This window comes from Danio rerio, chromosome 4 (assembly GCF_049306965.1).
Source record: "Danio rerio strain Tuebingen ecotype United States chromosome 4, GRCz12tu, whole genome shotgun sequence".
Taxonomy (NCBI): domain Eukaryota; kingdom Metazoa; phylum Chordata; class Actinopteri; order Cypriniformes; family Danionidae; genus Danio; species Danio rerio.
Window position 1 is genome coordinate 53,429,094 of NC_133179.1, and position 16,130 is coordinate 53,445,223.

General features: G+C 41.0%; 1 protein-coding gene, 4 non-coding genes and 1 pseudogene across 6 annotated transcripts in view; all 6 read right to left on the reverse strand.

Moving 5' to 3' along the window:
- The window catches only part of LOC141375011 (uncharacterized), a 181,020-nt gene that overhangs the window by 8,921 nt on the left and 155,969 nt on the right, over positions 1–16,130 (reverse strand). The gene's annotated exons all lie outside the window — the stretch shown is intronic.
- LOC137494161 (5S ribosomal RNA) lies at positions 1,748–1,866 on the reverse strand (annotated as a pseudogene).
- trnas-gcu (transfer RNA serine (anticodon GCU)) lies at positions 3,780–3,861 on the reverse strand. Its single transcript has one exon. It is a non-coding gene; the product is annotated as a tRNA-Ser (tRNA).
- Positions 5,899–5,980, reverse strand: trnas-gcu (transfer RNA serine (anticodon GCU)). Its single transcript has one exon. It is a non-coding gene; the product is annotated as a tRNA-Ser (tRNA).
- On the reverse strand, positions 6,947–7,028 carry trnas-gcu (transfer RNA serine (anticodon GCU)). The gene has a single exon. It is a non-coding gene; the product is annotated as a tRNA-Ser (tRNA).
- trnas-gcu (transfer RNA serine (anticodon GCU)) lies at positions 7,800–7,881 on the reverse strand. Its single transcript has one exon. It is a non-coding gene; the product is annotated as a tRNA-Ser (tRNA).

The window sequence follows — 16,130 nt, forward strand, 5'->3', positions numbered from 1 at the left end:
TTTTACACAATAAGAGTTTGCTAATTAACACTTTCTGAGTGTTAAACATTTTAACACTTTTAAAAGTGTTATTTTAACACTTAAAGTGATTCCCATATAAACACTGAGGGAGTGTTAATTTTAACTCTTAGGTAGTTAAATCTACCAAATCTAAAATTTGCAGTGCGAGTTCGATAAAAAATACAGACTGTTGAATGTGTTTTAACAGAAATATTCTGTAAACTGAATTTATGAATGTTAAAAACAGCAGATTACTGGCAACCAGAGATGCTGGTATTTTTCGTAAAATCTAAAAGTGAAAAAAAAAAAAAAAAAAACAGCAAAACGGTTTTTGTGTCACCATTGTGGAGGATAATAGCGTCTCTGTTCAAGTCCAAGATGAACTGAGAAAATTTGATGTTATGCTGCATCTTCTTTTGTTTAAAGGAAACTGTGTAGTTATTAATGCTGTCAAAGTCTGTTTGCTAATTGCAATCACACATGAAAACATTATTGCATCTAAAGACTTCACATTTTTGTCCACTAAGCTATGATTTTGTAAAATGAACAATGTTTAGTCAATGTTCATGAAATATGGTTATTTTTAGTAAATTTATACAGTTATATAAAACTTCCATGTTTTTCACAGAAAGATTCTGGCAACCACATCTGCTGCTATTTTTTCGGAAATTTAACAGATATTTTACACAATAAGAGTTTGCTAATTAACACTCTCTTGGTGTTGACAATGTTAACACTTTCAAAAGTGTTATTTTTAACACTTATAGTGGTTCCCATATAAACTCTGAGGGAGTGTTAATTTTAACTCCAAGGTAGTTAAATCTACTATCTAAAATTTGCAGTGTGATGTCTTTGGGATTCACTCGCTTGTGAGTGGAAGTTGTCCTGGGTTAACGGGGTGACAGACTCTGCTGAAAGTCGGTTTGGAGAAGTTTTTTTGCAGTTTTAATGGTTACAAAACTTTAGGAGGTTGCAAGGAAGGTTCTTTGCAACCCAACTGGATGGCGGTGCAGTGTCAGAGAGCAAGCCGAGAGGGGCAGAGAGCAGCAGTGAGAATGAGCGAGCTAATGCAAAAAGCGAAGTTTTACTGTTGCAGTAGGTTTTTAAGTGATTTGGTTTGGTCCATTCTAATGGCACTATCTTCCAATGAGCAGTTGCCATGGAGGGCGGGCCCACGCCCTATACCATTACAGGTAGCAGGTAGTAATCGGCCTGAGCTCAGCTCCGACTGGGAATCGGCGAGTGTTATCCGGGCCGAGTCTGGCCCGCTCTCGCACATGCGTTTGGGATGCAGCTGTTAAGCACTGGCCCGATTCTGGTCAACCACATCTGGCCCGAGTCTGTCTGTAGAGTCCGGGCCGCTTCTGGCAAGGACTCGGCTTGTTCAACTGATGACAACCGATTCAATCCTTAATTTATCTAGTAACTTGTTAGTTTAATGATAATTTGAGAAAATATCCACGGTACGACAGCAACAAAATCATAAGAATACTTAGTGTGGATGGTCAAAACAATATTATTTATAAATTAATGAAACATATTATCCAGGGAAAACAGTGTATAATGCGCTTGTTTTCGAGATAGGACGCTCCTATGCCGATTGTTTTGTAAAGAAGTTCGGTTCTATAAGAAATATATGGGTTAGTAAAAACTCCTGATCCAAACTCTAATCCAGGTGGTGGCGGTAGAGCTAGACTACCCTAGACTAACATCAAAGAGGTAGTAACATAAATGAAGGACTTCGAAAAGCTTACAGCACCTGGTATTGCCAGGCGGTCTCCCATCCAAGTACTAACCAGGCCCGACCCTGCTTTACTTCCGAGTTCAGATGAGACCGGGCATTGCTAGGCTGGTATGGCCAAAAGCAAGAGAGTCTGTCAAGAGTTGGCTATTTAAAACAGGCGCAGCACCAGGGACCGAGCGCAGCTCAGCTGGAATCGACACAGCACCGACAGAAACAACGCCCTTGTAGGTGTGAGAAAATAATGGCAGCGGAGCTGTGACACGGGGAAGTGTATCAGCTGCCAAATGAAGGACTTCGAAAAGCTTACAGCACCTGGTATTGCCAGGCGGTCTCCCATCCAAGTGTAACAGGTGTACTATATTTATTTATTATTGGACCAGACAATAAAACCAGAAGTTTACAAGGTAAGTAAAAAGAGGTGGGGGTGAAACTGAGCAATAACCAAAGACAAACTAAATGTTTTTAATACAAAAATAATTTTACTTTAGTTTGTATGAATTTTTCCTTTTCGTATTTGTCTTAGTAAACAATACTTACATCAGTAACATAACTATTTATACACAACCCCAGGGTGCACCCACTTTACAATTATTTTAAATCAAACACAAATCACAATAAATTAATTCAAGTGAAAACAAAAGAAACCATAAAATAACACAAATAAATCAGTGTCGTTGTTCACTCTGAAATTGGTGAAATCAGTTCAATTCAGATAAAGTTCTGTTTTTCCCTCCAAGAAAATCAGTTTTTAGAGCTGCATTCAAAAATCGCAGTCCAATAAAGGAATTAACTTTTTGGCAAATTCTTACTTTATCCGGTGAAATGAGGATAAATTGAAATATGTGTACTTCACAATTTTCCAGGTCGACGTAGGAGGCTCGCCATCAATACAAGGAATCCAGTGAAACTGGGAAAATGTCCTCAGAAAAAAACCTGGCCTGATCACAGACCAGAATATATAAATAAGTTTAATATGTTCAAAATAATTTCAAAAACATACAAAATATACAACACGTGGAACAAATAAAACACATACACACACATGTATACCATAAAATGAGCTAATATAATGGAATACCTGTCAAATTCACGATGTCTATATCTCTCTTTGGTCTTCTCCCACACACGCGATTGCAAAATGGCGTCAGCGCACAGTAAACGCAATGCAACATGCAGTCTGACTTCAACACACTCTTAAATACACTAACACTTTTGCAGGTACAACTTGATTTAGTACAACTACAATCACTTTTAAACTGTTTGGGAATCATAACATACTGTATTTTAATCTTTTTGTTCAAGTTTGCTCCTCTATTTTTCTGCCAACCGGTCTCGTCTCTGCTCTCTCTCTCTCTGTGGCAAGCTGGAAGGGGCGGAGCTAACAACCCGCTCTTACAATTGGTTGTTACTTTACCTCAAACTACATTTGTATACATGAATTTTATTTCGTTAATCATATTTATAAAGACTTGTAGATATAATAATAATATGATTATACTGCTCTAAATAATATTATAAATAATTATTTAACTATTTTACTAGGGTTACATATGTTTCTACAAATATTGTCGGTAAGATGACTTTCAGTTTTGCCATATGAACGACAAGAATGGGATTCGATGGACTCGGCCACCTCGTTATGTTTGTATTTACTTTCCGGATATGGGCTGGACTATAGGATTTCTGTATGTATTTGCTGCTATTTTCGGTAAAGATGACTTTAAATTTTGCAACAACATCCTTCAAAACGATAAGAGCGTGCGAGTAAAACACCTTCCATGGAAGCACCAGGCTCTTTCAAATGCCAAAGCATTTGAACAACAAGGATGGGATTTGATGGACCCTTCCACCTCGTCATGTATGTACTCACTTTCCTGATATGGGCTGGACTATAGGATTTCTGTATGTATTTGCTGCTATTTTCGGTAAAGATGACGTTAAATTTTGCAACAACATCCTTCAAAACAATAAAAGAGTGAGAGTAAAAGAACTTCTACAGAAACAACATGATCTCTCAAATGCCAGAACATATGAGCGGCGAGGATGGGATTCGAACCCATGCGTGCAGAGCACAATGGATTAGCAGTCCATCGCCTTAACCACTCGGCCACCTCGTCACATACTTTCCTTCTTCTCTGGTGGAGGCCGGACTGTGCCACATAATTGTAAATGTATGTTTCTGCAACTATTTTCGGTAAGATGACTTTCAATTTTGCCGTATGATCGACAGAGCAAATGAAAGAGAAAAATGGGATTCGATGGACTCGGCCATCCTGCCATGTATGTACTCACTTTCCTGTTGGGGGCTGGACTACAGCATTTCTGTATGTATTTGCTGCTATTTTCGGTAAAAATGACATTAAATTTTGCAACAACATCCTTCAAAACGATAAGAGCGTGCGAGTAAAACACCTTCCACGGAAGCACAGGCCTCTTTCAAACGCCAGAGCATTTGAACAACAAGGATGGGATTCAATGGACTCTTCCACCTCGTCATGTATGTACTCACTTTCATGATGGGGGCTGGACTATGACATTTCTGTATGTATTTGCTGCTATTTTCCGTAAAGATGACGTTAAATTTTGCAACAACATCCTTCAAAACGATAAGAGCGTGTGAGTAAAACACCTTCCACGGAAGCACCGGCCTCTTTCAAACGCCAGAGCATTTGAACGACAAGGATGGGATTCGATGGACTCTTCCACCTCGTCATGTATGTACTCACTTTCATGATGGGGGGCTGGACTATGGCATATATGTTTGTATTTTCAGCTATTTTCGATAAAGATGACATCAATTTTTGCAACAACATCCTTCAAAACACTAAAAGAATGAGAATAAACGAACTTCTACAGAAACACCATGATCTCTCAAATGCCGGATCAAATGAGCGACGAGGATGGGTTTCAAACCCACTCATGCAGTGCACAATGGACTAGCAGTCCATCGCGTTAACCACACGGCCAACACGTTATGTATTTTACTTTTTCTCTGGTGGAGGCCGGACTTTGGCACATAATTGTATATGTATGTGTCAGCAACTATTTTCGGTAAGATGACTTTCAGTTTTGCCGTATGAACGAAAGATCAAATGAACGACAAAAATTGGAATCGATGGACTCGGCCACCCCGTCATGTATGTACTCACTTTCCTGTTGGGGGCTGGACTATAGCATTTCTGTATGTATTTGCTGCTATTTTTGGTAAAGATGCCGTTAAATTTTGCAACAACATCCTTCAAAACGATAAGAGCGAGCGAGTAAAACACCTTCCACGGAAGCACCGGCCTCTTTCAAACACCAGAGCATTCGAACGACAAGGATGGGATTCGATGTACTCTTCCACCTCATCATGTATGTACTCACTTTCATGATGGGGGCTGGACTATGGCATATGTTTGTAATTGCAGCTATTTTCGATAAAGTTGACATAAAATTTTGCAACAACATCCTTCAAAACGCTAAAAGAGTGAGAGAATATCTACAGAAACACCATGATCTCTCAAATGCCAGAACATATGAGCGATGAGGACAGGATTCGAACCCACGCGTACAGAGCACAATGGATTAGCAGTCCATCGCCATGACCACTCGGCCACCTCGTCACGTACTTTCCTTTTTCTCTGGTAGAGGCCGGACTGTGGCACAAATGTGTATATGTATGGTTCTGCAACTATTTTCGGTAAGATGACTTTCAATTTTGCCGTATGATCGACAGAGCAAATGAAAGACAAATATGGGATTCGATGGACTCGGCCACCCCGTCATGTATGTACTCACTTTCCTGTTGGGGGCTGGACTATGGCATTTCTGTATGTATTTGCTGCTATTTTCGTTAAAGATGGCGTTAAATTTTGCAACAACATCCTTCAAAACGATAAGAGCGTGCGAGTAAAACACCTTCCACGGAAGCACCAACCTCTTTCAAACACCAGAGCATTTGAACTACAAGGATGGGATTCGATGGACTCTTCCACCTCGTCATGTATGTACTCACTTTCATGATGGGGGCTGGACTATGGCATATGTTTGTATTTGCAGTTATTTTCGATGAGGTTGACATAAAATTTTGCAACAACATCCTTCAAAATGCTAAAAGAGTGAGAGAACTCCTACAGAAACATCATGATCTCTCGAATGCCAGAAAATATGAGCGACGAGGATGGGATTCGAACCCATGCGTGCAGAGCACAACGGATTAGCAGTCCATCGCCTTAACCACTCGGCCACCTCGTCACATACTATCCTTCTATGGGGGAGGCCGCACTGTGGCACATATTTGTATATGTTTGTTTCTGCAACTATTTTCGGTAAGATGACTTTCAATGTTGCCGTATGAACGACAGAGCGAATGAACGTAAAAATGGGATTCGATGGACTCTGCCACCCCGTCATGTATGTACTCACTTTCCTGTTGGGGGCTGGACTACAGCATTTCTGTATATATTGGCTGCTATTTTCGGTAAAGATGACGTTAAATTTTGCAACAACATCCTTCAAAACGATCAGAGCGTGAGAGTAAAACACCTTCCACGGAAGCACCGGCCTCTGTCAAACGCCAGAGCTTTTGAACGACAAGGATGGGATTCGATGGACTCTTCCACCTCGTCATGTATGTACTCACTTTCATGATGGGGGCTGGACTATGGCAAATATGTTTGTATTTTCAGCTATTTTCGATAAAGATGACATCAAATTTTGCAACAACATCCTTTAAAACTCTAAAAGAATGAGCTTAAACAAATTTTACAGAAACACCATGATCTCTCAAATGCCGGATCAAATGAGCGATGAGGATGGGATTCAAACCCACTCTTGCAGTGCACAATGGACTAGCAGTCCATTGCCTTAAGCACACGGCCAACATGTCATGAATTTTCCTTTTTCTCTGGTGAAGGCCGGACTTTGGCACATAATTGTATATGTATGTTTCAGCAACTATTTTCGGTAAGATGACTTTCAGTTTTGCCATATGAACGAAAGATCAAATGAACGACAAAGATGGGATTCGATGGACTCGGCCACCCCGTCATGTATGTACTCACTTTCCTGTTGGGGGCTGGACTATAGCATATGTTTGTATTTGCAGCTATTTTCGATAAAGTTGACATAAAATTTTGCAACAACATCCTTCAAAACGCTAAAAGAGTGAGAGAATATCTACAGAAACACCATGATCTCTCAAACGCCAGAACATATGAGCGACGAGGATGGGATTCGAACCCACGTATGCAGTGCACAATGGATTAGCAGTCCATCGCCTTAACCACTCGGCTACCTCGTCACATACTTTCCTTCTCCTCTGGTGAAGGCCGGACTGTGGCACATATTTGTTAATGAATGTTTCTGCAACTATTTTCGGTAAGATGACTTTCAGTTTTGCCGTATAAACGACAGAGCAGATGAACAACAAAAATGGGATTTGATGGACTCGGCCACCCCGTCATGTATGTACTCACATGCCTGTTGGGGGCTGGACTACGGCAGTTCAGTATGTATTTGCTGCTATTTTCGGTAAAGATGACGTTAAATTTTGCAACAACATCCTTCAAAACGATAAGAGCGTACGAGTAAAACACCTTCCACAGAAGCCCCGGCCTCTTTCAAACGCCAGAGCTTTTGAACGACAAGGATGGGATTCGATGGACCCTTCCACCTCATCATGTTTGTACTCACTTTCATGTTAGGGGCTGGAATATGACATTTCTGTATGTATTTGCTGCTATTTTCGGTAAAGATGACATTAAATTTTGCAACAACATCCTTCAAAACGACAAGAGCGTGCGAGTAAAACACCTTCCACGGAAGCACCAGGCTCTTTCAAATGCCAGAGTATTTGAACAAGGATGGGATTTGATGGACCCTTCCACCTCGTCATGTATGTACTCACTTTCATGATGGGGGCTGGACTATGGCATATATGTTTGTATTTGCAGCTATTTTCGATAAAGATGACATTAAATTTTGCAACAACATCCTTCAAATCGCTAAAAGAGTGAGAGTAAAAGAACTTCTACAGAAACACCATGATCTCTCGAATGCCAGAACATATGAGCGACGAGGATGGGATTCAAACCCACGCGTGCAGAGCACAATGGATTAGCAGTCCATCACCTTAACCACTTGGCCACCTCGTCACGTACTTTACTTCTTCTCTGGTGGAGGCCGGACTGTGGCACATAATTGTAAATGTATGTTTCTGCAACTATTTTCGGTCAGATGACTTTCAGTTTTGCCGTATGATCGACAGAGCAAATGAACGACAAAAATGGGATTCGATGGACTCGGCCACCCCGTCAAGTATGTACTCACTTTCCTGTTGGGGGCTGGACTACGGCATTTCTGTATGTATTTGCTGCTATTTTCGGTAAAGATGATGTTAAATTTTGCAACAACATCCTTCAAAACGATAAGAGCGTGCGAGTAAAACACCTTCCACGGAAGCACCGGCCTCTTTTAAACGCCAGAGAATTTGAAAGACAAGGATGGGATTCGATGGACTCTTCCACTTCGTCATGTATGTACTCACTTTCATGATGGGGGCTGGACTATGGCATATATGTTTGTATTTGCAGCTCTTTTTTTTATAACGATGACATTAAATTTTGCAACAACATCCTTCAAACCGCTAAGAGAGTGATAGTAAAACAACTTCTACAGAAACACCATTCTATCAAATGCCAGAACATGTTAGCAACTAGTATGGGATTCAGACACGTGTGTGCAAAGCACAATGGACTAGCAGTCCATCGCCTTAACCACTCTGCCAACTCGTCTCGTATACACCTTTTTCTCTGGTGGAGGCCGGACTGTGGCACATATTTGTAAATGTATGTTTGTGCAACTATTTTCGGTAAGATGACTTTCAGTTTTGCCATATGAACGACAAGAATGGGATTCGATGGACTCGGCCACCTCGTCATGTATATACTCACTTTCCTGATGAGGGCTGGACTATAGCATTTCTGTATGTATTTGCAGCTCTTTTCGGTAAAGATGACATGAATTTTTGCAACAACATTCTTTAAAACGATAAGAGCGTGTGAGTAAAGCACATTTCTTAAAAGCACCGGCCTCTTTTAAACGCCAAAGCATTTGAACGACAAGAATGGGATTTGAACGACAAGGATGGGATTCGATGGACTTGGCCACTTCGTAATAAAATTTTGCAACAACATCCTTCAAAACGCTAAAAGAGTGAGAGTAAAACAAGTTCCAGGCTCTCTCGAATGCTAGGACATATTAGCGACGAGGATGGGATTTAAAGAGCACAATGGATTAGCAATGCCAGCTGCTGAAGGATTGTCAATATTTCACAAATGTTGAAGATGAGGGCCAATCGGAGCGATTCGGTCCAACATTGTAGCCAATCACGTTGCAGCATCTCAACATTTGCAGCCAATCGCGGACCGTAATTCTCAACATTTTCAACATTTGACTAATCAGAGTCATGGCAATGGTAAAGCTGGGGAAGGAACCGTTCCAAGATTCACCACTAGGTGTGCAGTCAAACAGGTTAGTCAAATGTCAATTAATTTTCCGAACTGAGCCGAAGGTACACGAAGGAATAACAGGGTCATCTGGAGGCGGGTCAGAGGTCAAAAAAGTTCCTTGACCTTCAGTAATTTTCGACAAACAGCATCATTCGACAGAGCACAGCATCGTTTTGTTTAAAGTTCAGGATTTTTTTCTGATAGTGATTTCTTAAAAAAGATAAGAAAATCTACGTAATTGCACGTATTAATGTTTTAGTGTGTTGTATTTCAAATTTGGATACTTTAATCTAAAACCGTTTAATTTATAGGAGAAAAAATGTCTGAAAAATTCCACAAAGCCATGTCAGACGCTGACTGGATTTCACGTCTGAAAAAGTTTGCCAGCACAGGAGTTTGGCCATCAGATGAGGGCAACAAGAACAGGCCAGCTCCTCAATAAAAAAAGTGGCTTGAGATTTATCAAAGGGTGTGTATTTCGTTTACATGATATAATGTTTGTTGAAATTTGCTTAACTTGTTAGGCTTCAGTACATTCAGTACAGTATCTATGTAAAACATGTCATACTTGTTTTTTAATAATAATGTGTTTTAAAATGCATGTATTTTGAGTTTTACGTCGAATAATTTACTATAGTTTGACCGTTTATGAGAGAGATTTGAAAAGGTGGGGGAATGGATTATGAATGTACAATACAGCATGTAGTTTTAAAGCCTGAAATGTTCCTGTCCAGTTCCTCTTATTTTTTTTTTCTTATAGAGGTAAAGTTGGTTTTATATTTGGATATTCAGACATTCTCCTAAATAATATCATTTCAGAAAAAAGTTCTTTGCAAATTCTAAATAGGAAAATCATATTAGCAGACAATGATTAATGATTATCAAAGTACAGCATTGTTCACAGTGAATTAGATAATTGTTGATATTGTTTTCAAATCATACTTGCATGCTAATTTCGATCGAATATTCAAAGTAATATGGTAATCAATATAGAGACTTCTAAATGAATGAATGTGCGAATATAAAACAAACTTTACCTCTATCTTTTTCTTTTCGTTTTTGGAGATACAAACTGTACAGTTACATATTAGATAAATATTACACACATTCTAGAAACAGTTAAATTAATTTACAGAGCTATTTTGTGCTTTATTAAAGGAGTCATTGAGTTAAAATTATTTATTCTATTTTTCATGATTATTTTTTTTCTGATTGAGAAATGCCCATTGCAGTCTCATGGATAGAGGACCTTGCACTCAAAAAATTATATGTTGGCTTTAATTAACTTTAATTAACTTTTTTATTTCCACGTAACCGAGTTAAGTTACCTTAAAGAAAGAATATTCATTTGAGTGAACATAAGGTAGTTACATAAAGGTAAGGTAATGTTGTTTAGTTCAATCAACACAACATTTATAATTAACTTTAATTTATTTACACTGCTAAAAAAATCCTTTAAATTTACTGAAAAATACCAGCAGTGGTTGCCAGGAATTTTCTGTAAAAATACAGAAGTTTTATATAACTGTTTTAATTTACAGAAAATAACCATATTTCATCAACTGATACAATGCTTATTTCCCAAAAACCTAGTTTAGCTCACAAAAACGTAGTCATTCAATGCACTAATGTGTTCATGTATGTATAATTAGCAAACAGATTTTCCCTGTATTTGTAACTACACAGTTACTTTTAAACAAAAGAAGATGCAGCACAACATCAGCTATCCTTAGTTTATATTGGACTTGCACACAGATGCTACTATCCTCCACAACGGTGCACCATAATAGTTCAATTTATTCTATTTCACTTGTTGGTTTCTAAATTTATTTAAAATTTTATTTAATTAGTTAATTTTTGTATTTTTTTCTGTTAATATTTAACTTATATAATTTTTTTTTATTTTTTTATTCCATGTTCATTACTGTTTTGTTGACCAATGTTAAATAAATATTGCATTAATAAATGACTGGTCCTTGACTTTCAAGTCCACTTTGTTTCAGTTTCTGTTTGTCTTTAACATTTTATTTACATTGTTTATTTATATTGTTAATACTGTATTATTAATAACTAATTTATTATTTTTACATTTTCTACTCTATTTTCATTACTGTTCTGTTGACAGTTGTTAGATAAATAATGCATTTATAAATAACTGACTACTCCCTGACTTTTAATTCTATACACTGTAGCTCAATGACATTTCTATAGATCATTTGTACATTAAAATACAGAACAATAATAACCATAAGCATAAGAGTGTGTGTGTGCGTGCACGTGCATGTGTGTGTGAGAAAGAGAGTGTGTGTGAGAGAGCTTATGTGCATGTGTGTGTGTGTGACATATGCGTGCGTGCCTGTGTGTGAGTGTGTGTGCATGTGTGAAAGAGAGAGCGTGTGTGTGTGTGAAAGAGAGAGCATGTGTGCGTGTGTGAAAGAGAGAGAGCATGTGTGTGTGTGTGTGTGTGTGTTTTCCAGAGATGGGTTGCGGCTGGAAGGGCATCTGCTGTGTAAAAACTTGCTGGATAAGTTGGCGGTTCATCCCGCTGTGGCAACCTCGGACTCTTGGTCCTCCATAATCATCACACTTAAGACTAATCATGCGTACAATTCAGGCTTAAATGTGAATAAATTATATTTTAAACATTTAATAAAATAACAGTTATTTAAAAATGCAATAACATTTTAGTGAGCAGAATAAGCTTATTATAAAGTATTCCAAACTTTTTACTGTGGCTGTATATTATAGTTATTAATACTATTTGTTGTGCAACATTTATTTTTTTTTTTTACATGGGTGGAAACCTTTGTTGAACCCACCTGTTTCTGATGTTTGCTGGGGAGCGATTCTGAATGTCTGGCAACTGTGCAGAGCTAAAAAAAAAAAAGATCACTGTATTAAGTAGCTTGAGGGGGCATGTGGTACATTGTCCAGTGGCTCCCAGTGCTTCAGCATCTTTGTACATGTTGCCGGTGGAGCTGGTGGTACTGCTGGTGCTGGTTGTGGCCAAATCATAGTGGGAACTATAGTAAAAGTTCAGTGGCATCTGAGGTAACAGGAGGATATTCTATTGATGGAGCAGGTGGAGGAAGTGGCTTTGGTGCAGGTCCAGATTCCTCGTCATCTCATCAAAATTAAACGGAAACTTGTTCAAATAGATTATAATCGCATTTGACTTTTTTTTTTCACTTGAAATGACGATCTTTTTGCTAAATTAAAATAATTCAACCCATTCTTTAAACAGGGTTTTGCTTGTCACCCTAAGAGTTTTACACAATTATTAATGTTATTCCTAAAAACATCACGGTATTGATCAGAGGTTTTCTTTCACACTATTCTGTAATGTTCTCTCTTCCATCTTTATTTTTAGAGATCCAAAATGTAATAATAAGTTTTAAATGAATATTCTTATTCAAAGGCTTCATCCTAATCAGCTCAGACCTCGTTTATTTTAAAAGATTTTAATTCACAGAAATTAGAAAAATAAGAACAAGTTGCATTTCTTTTTTAATTCATCCCAAAATTAAAGAACTTTAGTTAAAATGATTAATAATGTGTATCCATCAAAAGAATTCCTGAGATTAAAAATTGATACTGAGGAGAACTTGCCAATTTTGTGAAAGTTATTGAAAACACTGAGCATATTTTCTACAACTGCATATACTCATGTACATAACTTATAATACATAATGTCACGCGCAGAATTCCACAGATTTTCTGCAGCTTTTTAGCCCATCATTAATTCTATTTAATTTGAGTAAATGTGTGTAAATATATATTTATTCACTTTTTAAATTAATAACAGTAATATTATTGACTAATATGAAAATGTTTATCTGATTTATCTACAATGCAGTTTGTACAGTAATATTTTCTGTCTTTTAGTAGAAATATTATATGAGGGACTTGCTTTGTTTACCAGATAAAGTGAATCTAATTGGATTTGCACTTTAAACATTAAATAAAAGTTTAAAAGATATCATTCTTTGTTTCACATATTTAGGTTTTAGTTATGATACTCCCAAAATATTTCGGCAGAAATTAACAGATTTTTATTAAAATTCTTTGCAGAAATAGCAAAAAACGTCGACAGATTCTGGCCCTACTCATGACCCATAATACATAATGCATAATACAGAATGTCTCATGTCAATATCCATGTAAACCCTTTTTACAATAAACAAGTTAAATTTGGTGTAACTAAAACAAATTGTACACAGCATTACCTGGTTAACAACCTTTTATGCTTTGCAAAACATTCTTCATTTGTAAATGCAGGTTTTTGGACCTTCTTTTAAAGTGTGACTTTGAGATTATTAGACTCATAAAAAGGCCTAATAAAAGTATCCTCTTTCAATTTTTATTTTGCTCACCTATAATTGCTGGTTAGTTATATATATGCAGACAGCATACAATATAATCTATCAGTCCACATGAGCAGTACAATATGTTTTGCATATTAATAATAATTGGAATTTACAAATAGCTGAAGTCCTTCAGTAATCTGTTAAGTCCTGGAATTAGCATGTAAGCTAACAAATCACTCATATTCTCATTCACAATAGAGATACTGGGTTCCCCTTCGGTTGGGGAACTTCAGTGCCATGAATGGGAGGATTCGGATCAGAAGCCGCTTATCTGGAGAGTATTGAACGGGCCAATGAATGAAATTAATTGGCAGCGTAAGCTTGCGCAGGTGTGCGACATCTGCAATTATCTCAGCATATAAGCACACCTGAAGCCAGCAGACGCCATCCTTTTCGCTTCAGATCCTTTCTGAGTGAGTCGATGAGGGTTCCTCTTGCTGATCAGCACTTCAGAGCGAACGAGTGTGTCTCCCGGTCCAGAGTGGGTCTTCGCGGTGGCAGACGGTCGAGCTGGGTTACTCCCTTGCCTGCGGTTCTTTGGGTCCGGTCCTCCAGAGCAGTGCGTATAGTTGCAACTTTCCTAAAAGAGCAACACAGTCGTGCAGCACGTCCTTTTCAGGATGGCGCTCCGACTGTGCGTTTCTGGATGCGGGGGTTTCCTGTCTCCGGATGATGGACACGATCACTGCATTGCATGTTTGGGGGTCCAGCATGTTAATGCGGTGCTCGCGGGCGGTTCATGTCGTCATTGCGATGCCATGACCGTTGCACAGCTAAGATCGCGGCTAACTTTCGCAAGAGAGCGAGCCACCCCAGTTGCCTCCAGCTCTAAAAAAGCAGCGGGCGCTCGGGCAGATCTGAGGGTTTCAGCGGGAGCTAATCCGCCGCCCACGGGCTCGCGGACCTCTCGCTCCTCACGGCGCTCCATCCAAGCTTCGGGTGGTGAGAGTGATCCGTCTAACCAGATGGTAGCTCTCACACTCGCTGACACCGGAGATCAGATGTCCTCCGCGGCATCGGAGGGTGGGCTTTCACTGTCCGACGAAGATCCGGACCCGCTCGCCCCCTCCGGGCAGGTGAGCGCTGTCAAATCGGATCCTGAAGCGGACATGTTAGCCGTGCTTTCCCGGGCTGCTTCGGCCGTGGGGTTGGAGATGGTTTATCCCCCAGCTCCGCGGCCGGACCGACTAGATGGGTGCTACGTAGAAGACCAGAAGGCGAAGCCTTCGAAGCCTCTCGTCCCCTTCTTCCCGGAAGTGCACAGTAGGCTCACGCAGTCCTGGAGGGCACCTTTCTCTGCCCGTGCTGCGAGTGCCTCCGCCCTCACCGCCCTTGATGGCGGAGCTGACAGGGGGTATGAGGCGATCCCGTCAGTGGAGCGCGCTATCGCGGTCAATCTTTGTCCGCGCGGCGCCTCTACGTGGCGGGGTTTGCCCCGCCTCCCGTCCAAAGCCTGTAGGTTGTCTGCCTCCCTCGGAGCCAGAGCTTATAAGGCTGCGGGCCAGGCTGCTTCTGCTTTGCACGCGATGGCCACCTACCAGCGCTACCAAGCGCAGGCGCTGGCCGAGCTGCACGAAGGCGGGTCCAACCCAAGCTTATTACATGAGCTGCGCACCGCGACCGACTATGCTCTTCGGACTACTAAGTCCGCCGCGTGTGCGCTGGGGAGGACGATGTCCACACTTGTGGTTCAGGAACGCCACCTCTGGCTAAACCTGGCCGATATGCGCGACGTTGACAAAGTTCGCTTTCTTGACTCGCCCATATCCCAGGCTGGCCTGTTCGGCGACACCGTCGGTGAATTCACCCAGGAATTCAAGGCGGTGAAAGAGCAGTCGGATGCGATGGGCAATGTCATCTATCGGCGTGGCCGTAAGCCCGCTCCGCCCGCCGAGCCATCCACCTCCGCTGTTCCTCGCCGAGGGCGCCCGCCAACGAGTGCTGCCCCGCCCCCGCCTGCGCCTCCGGCCAAGCGGGCGCGGCGTTCACCTCAAAAGCAGGCAGCCCCTCCTGCCCAGGGCGCCGTTAAGTCCGGTAAACGGACCGCGAAGCGTCCCTGAGACAGGCCATCCGGAGAAGAGGAAACTTGCTCTTTCCCCGCTGGAGGGCGGGGCCCCGATAACAACGGTACTTTTCAGTGCCACCAAAACATCAGTAAAAGAGCACTTTTTCCCTTCCCCGGATGTGACTGCACGAGTTCTGCCAGTCCGGGACGCGCTGCCTTCCGGCTCGCAGACTCTACGTGCTTCGCCAGTGGCTCACGAGCGCTGGGGGGACGGTCTCCCTTCCCTCAGCCCTCCAGCCCCCTCTCCGGAGTCAGGGTGCGGAGCCAGAGCGAATCGCTCTCCTCCAGCTCTTCCGCGGGACCCTCGTGCTTCCCGGATCAGCACACCCACTCCGCGCTGCCCCACCGCTGGTACGTCAGCGATTGTAGCGATGACTCCATTAGCGAGGGCTCTGCCTGCCTGGTTAGCGCGGGCCAGCCCCTCGCGGTGGCTCATACGCACAATCAGACTCGGTTACGCG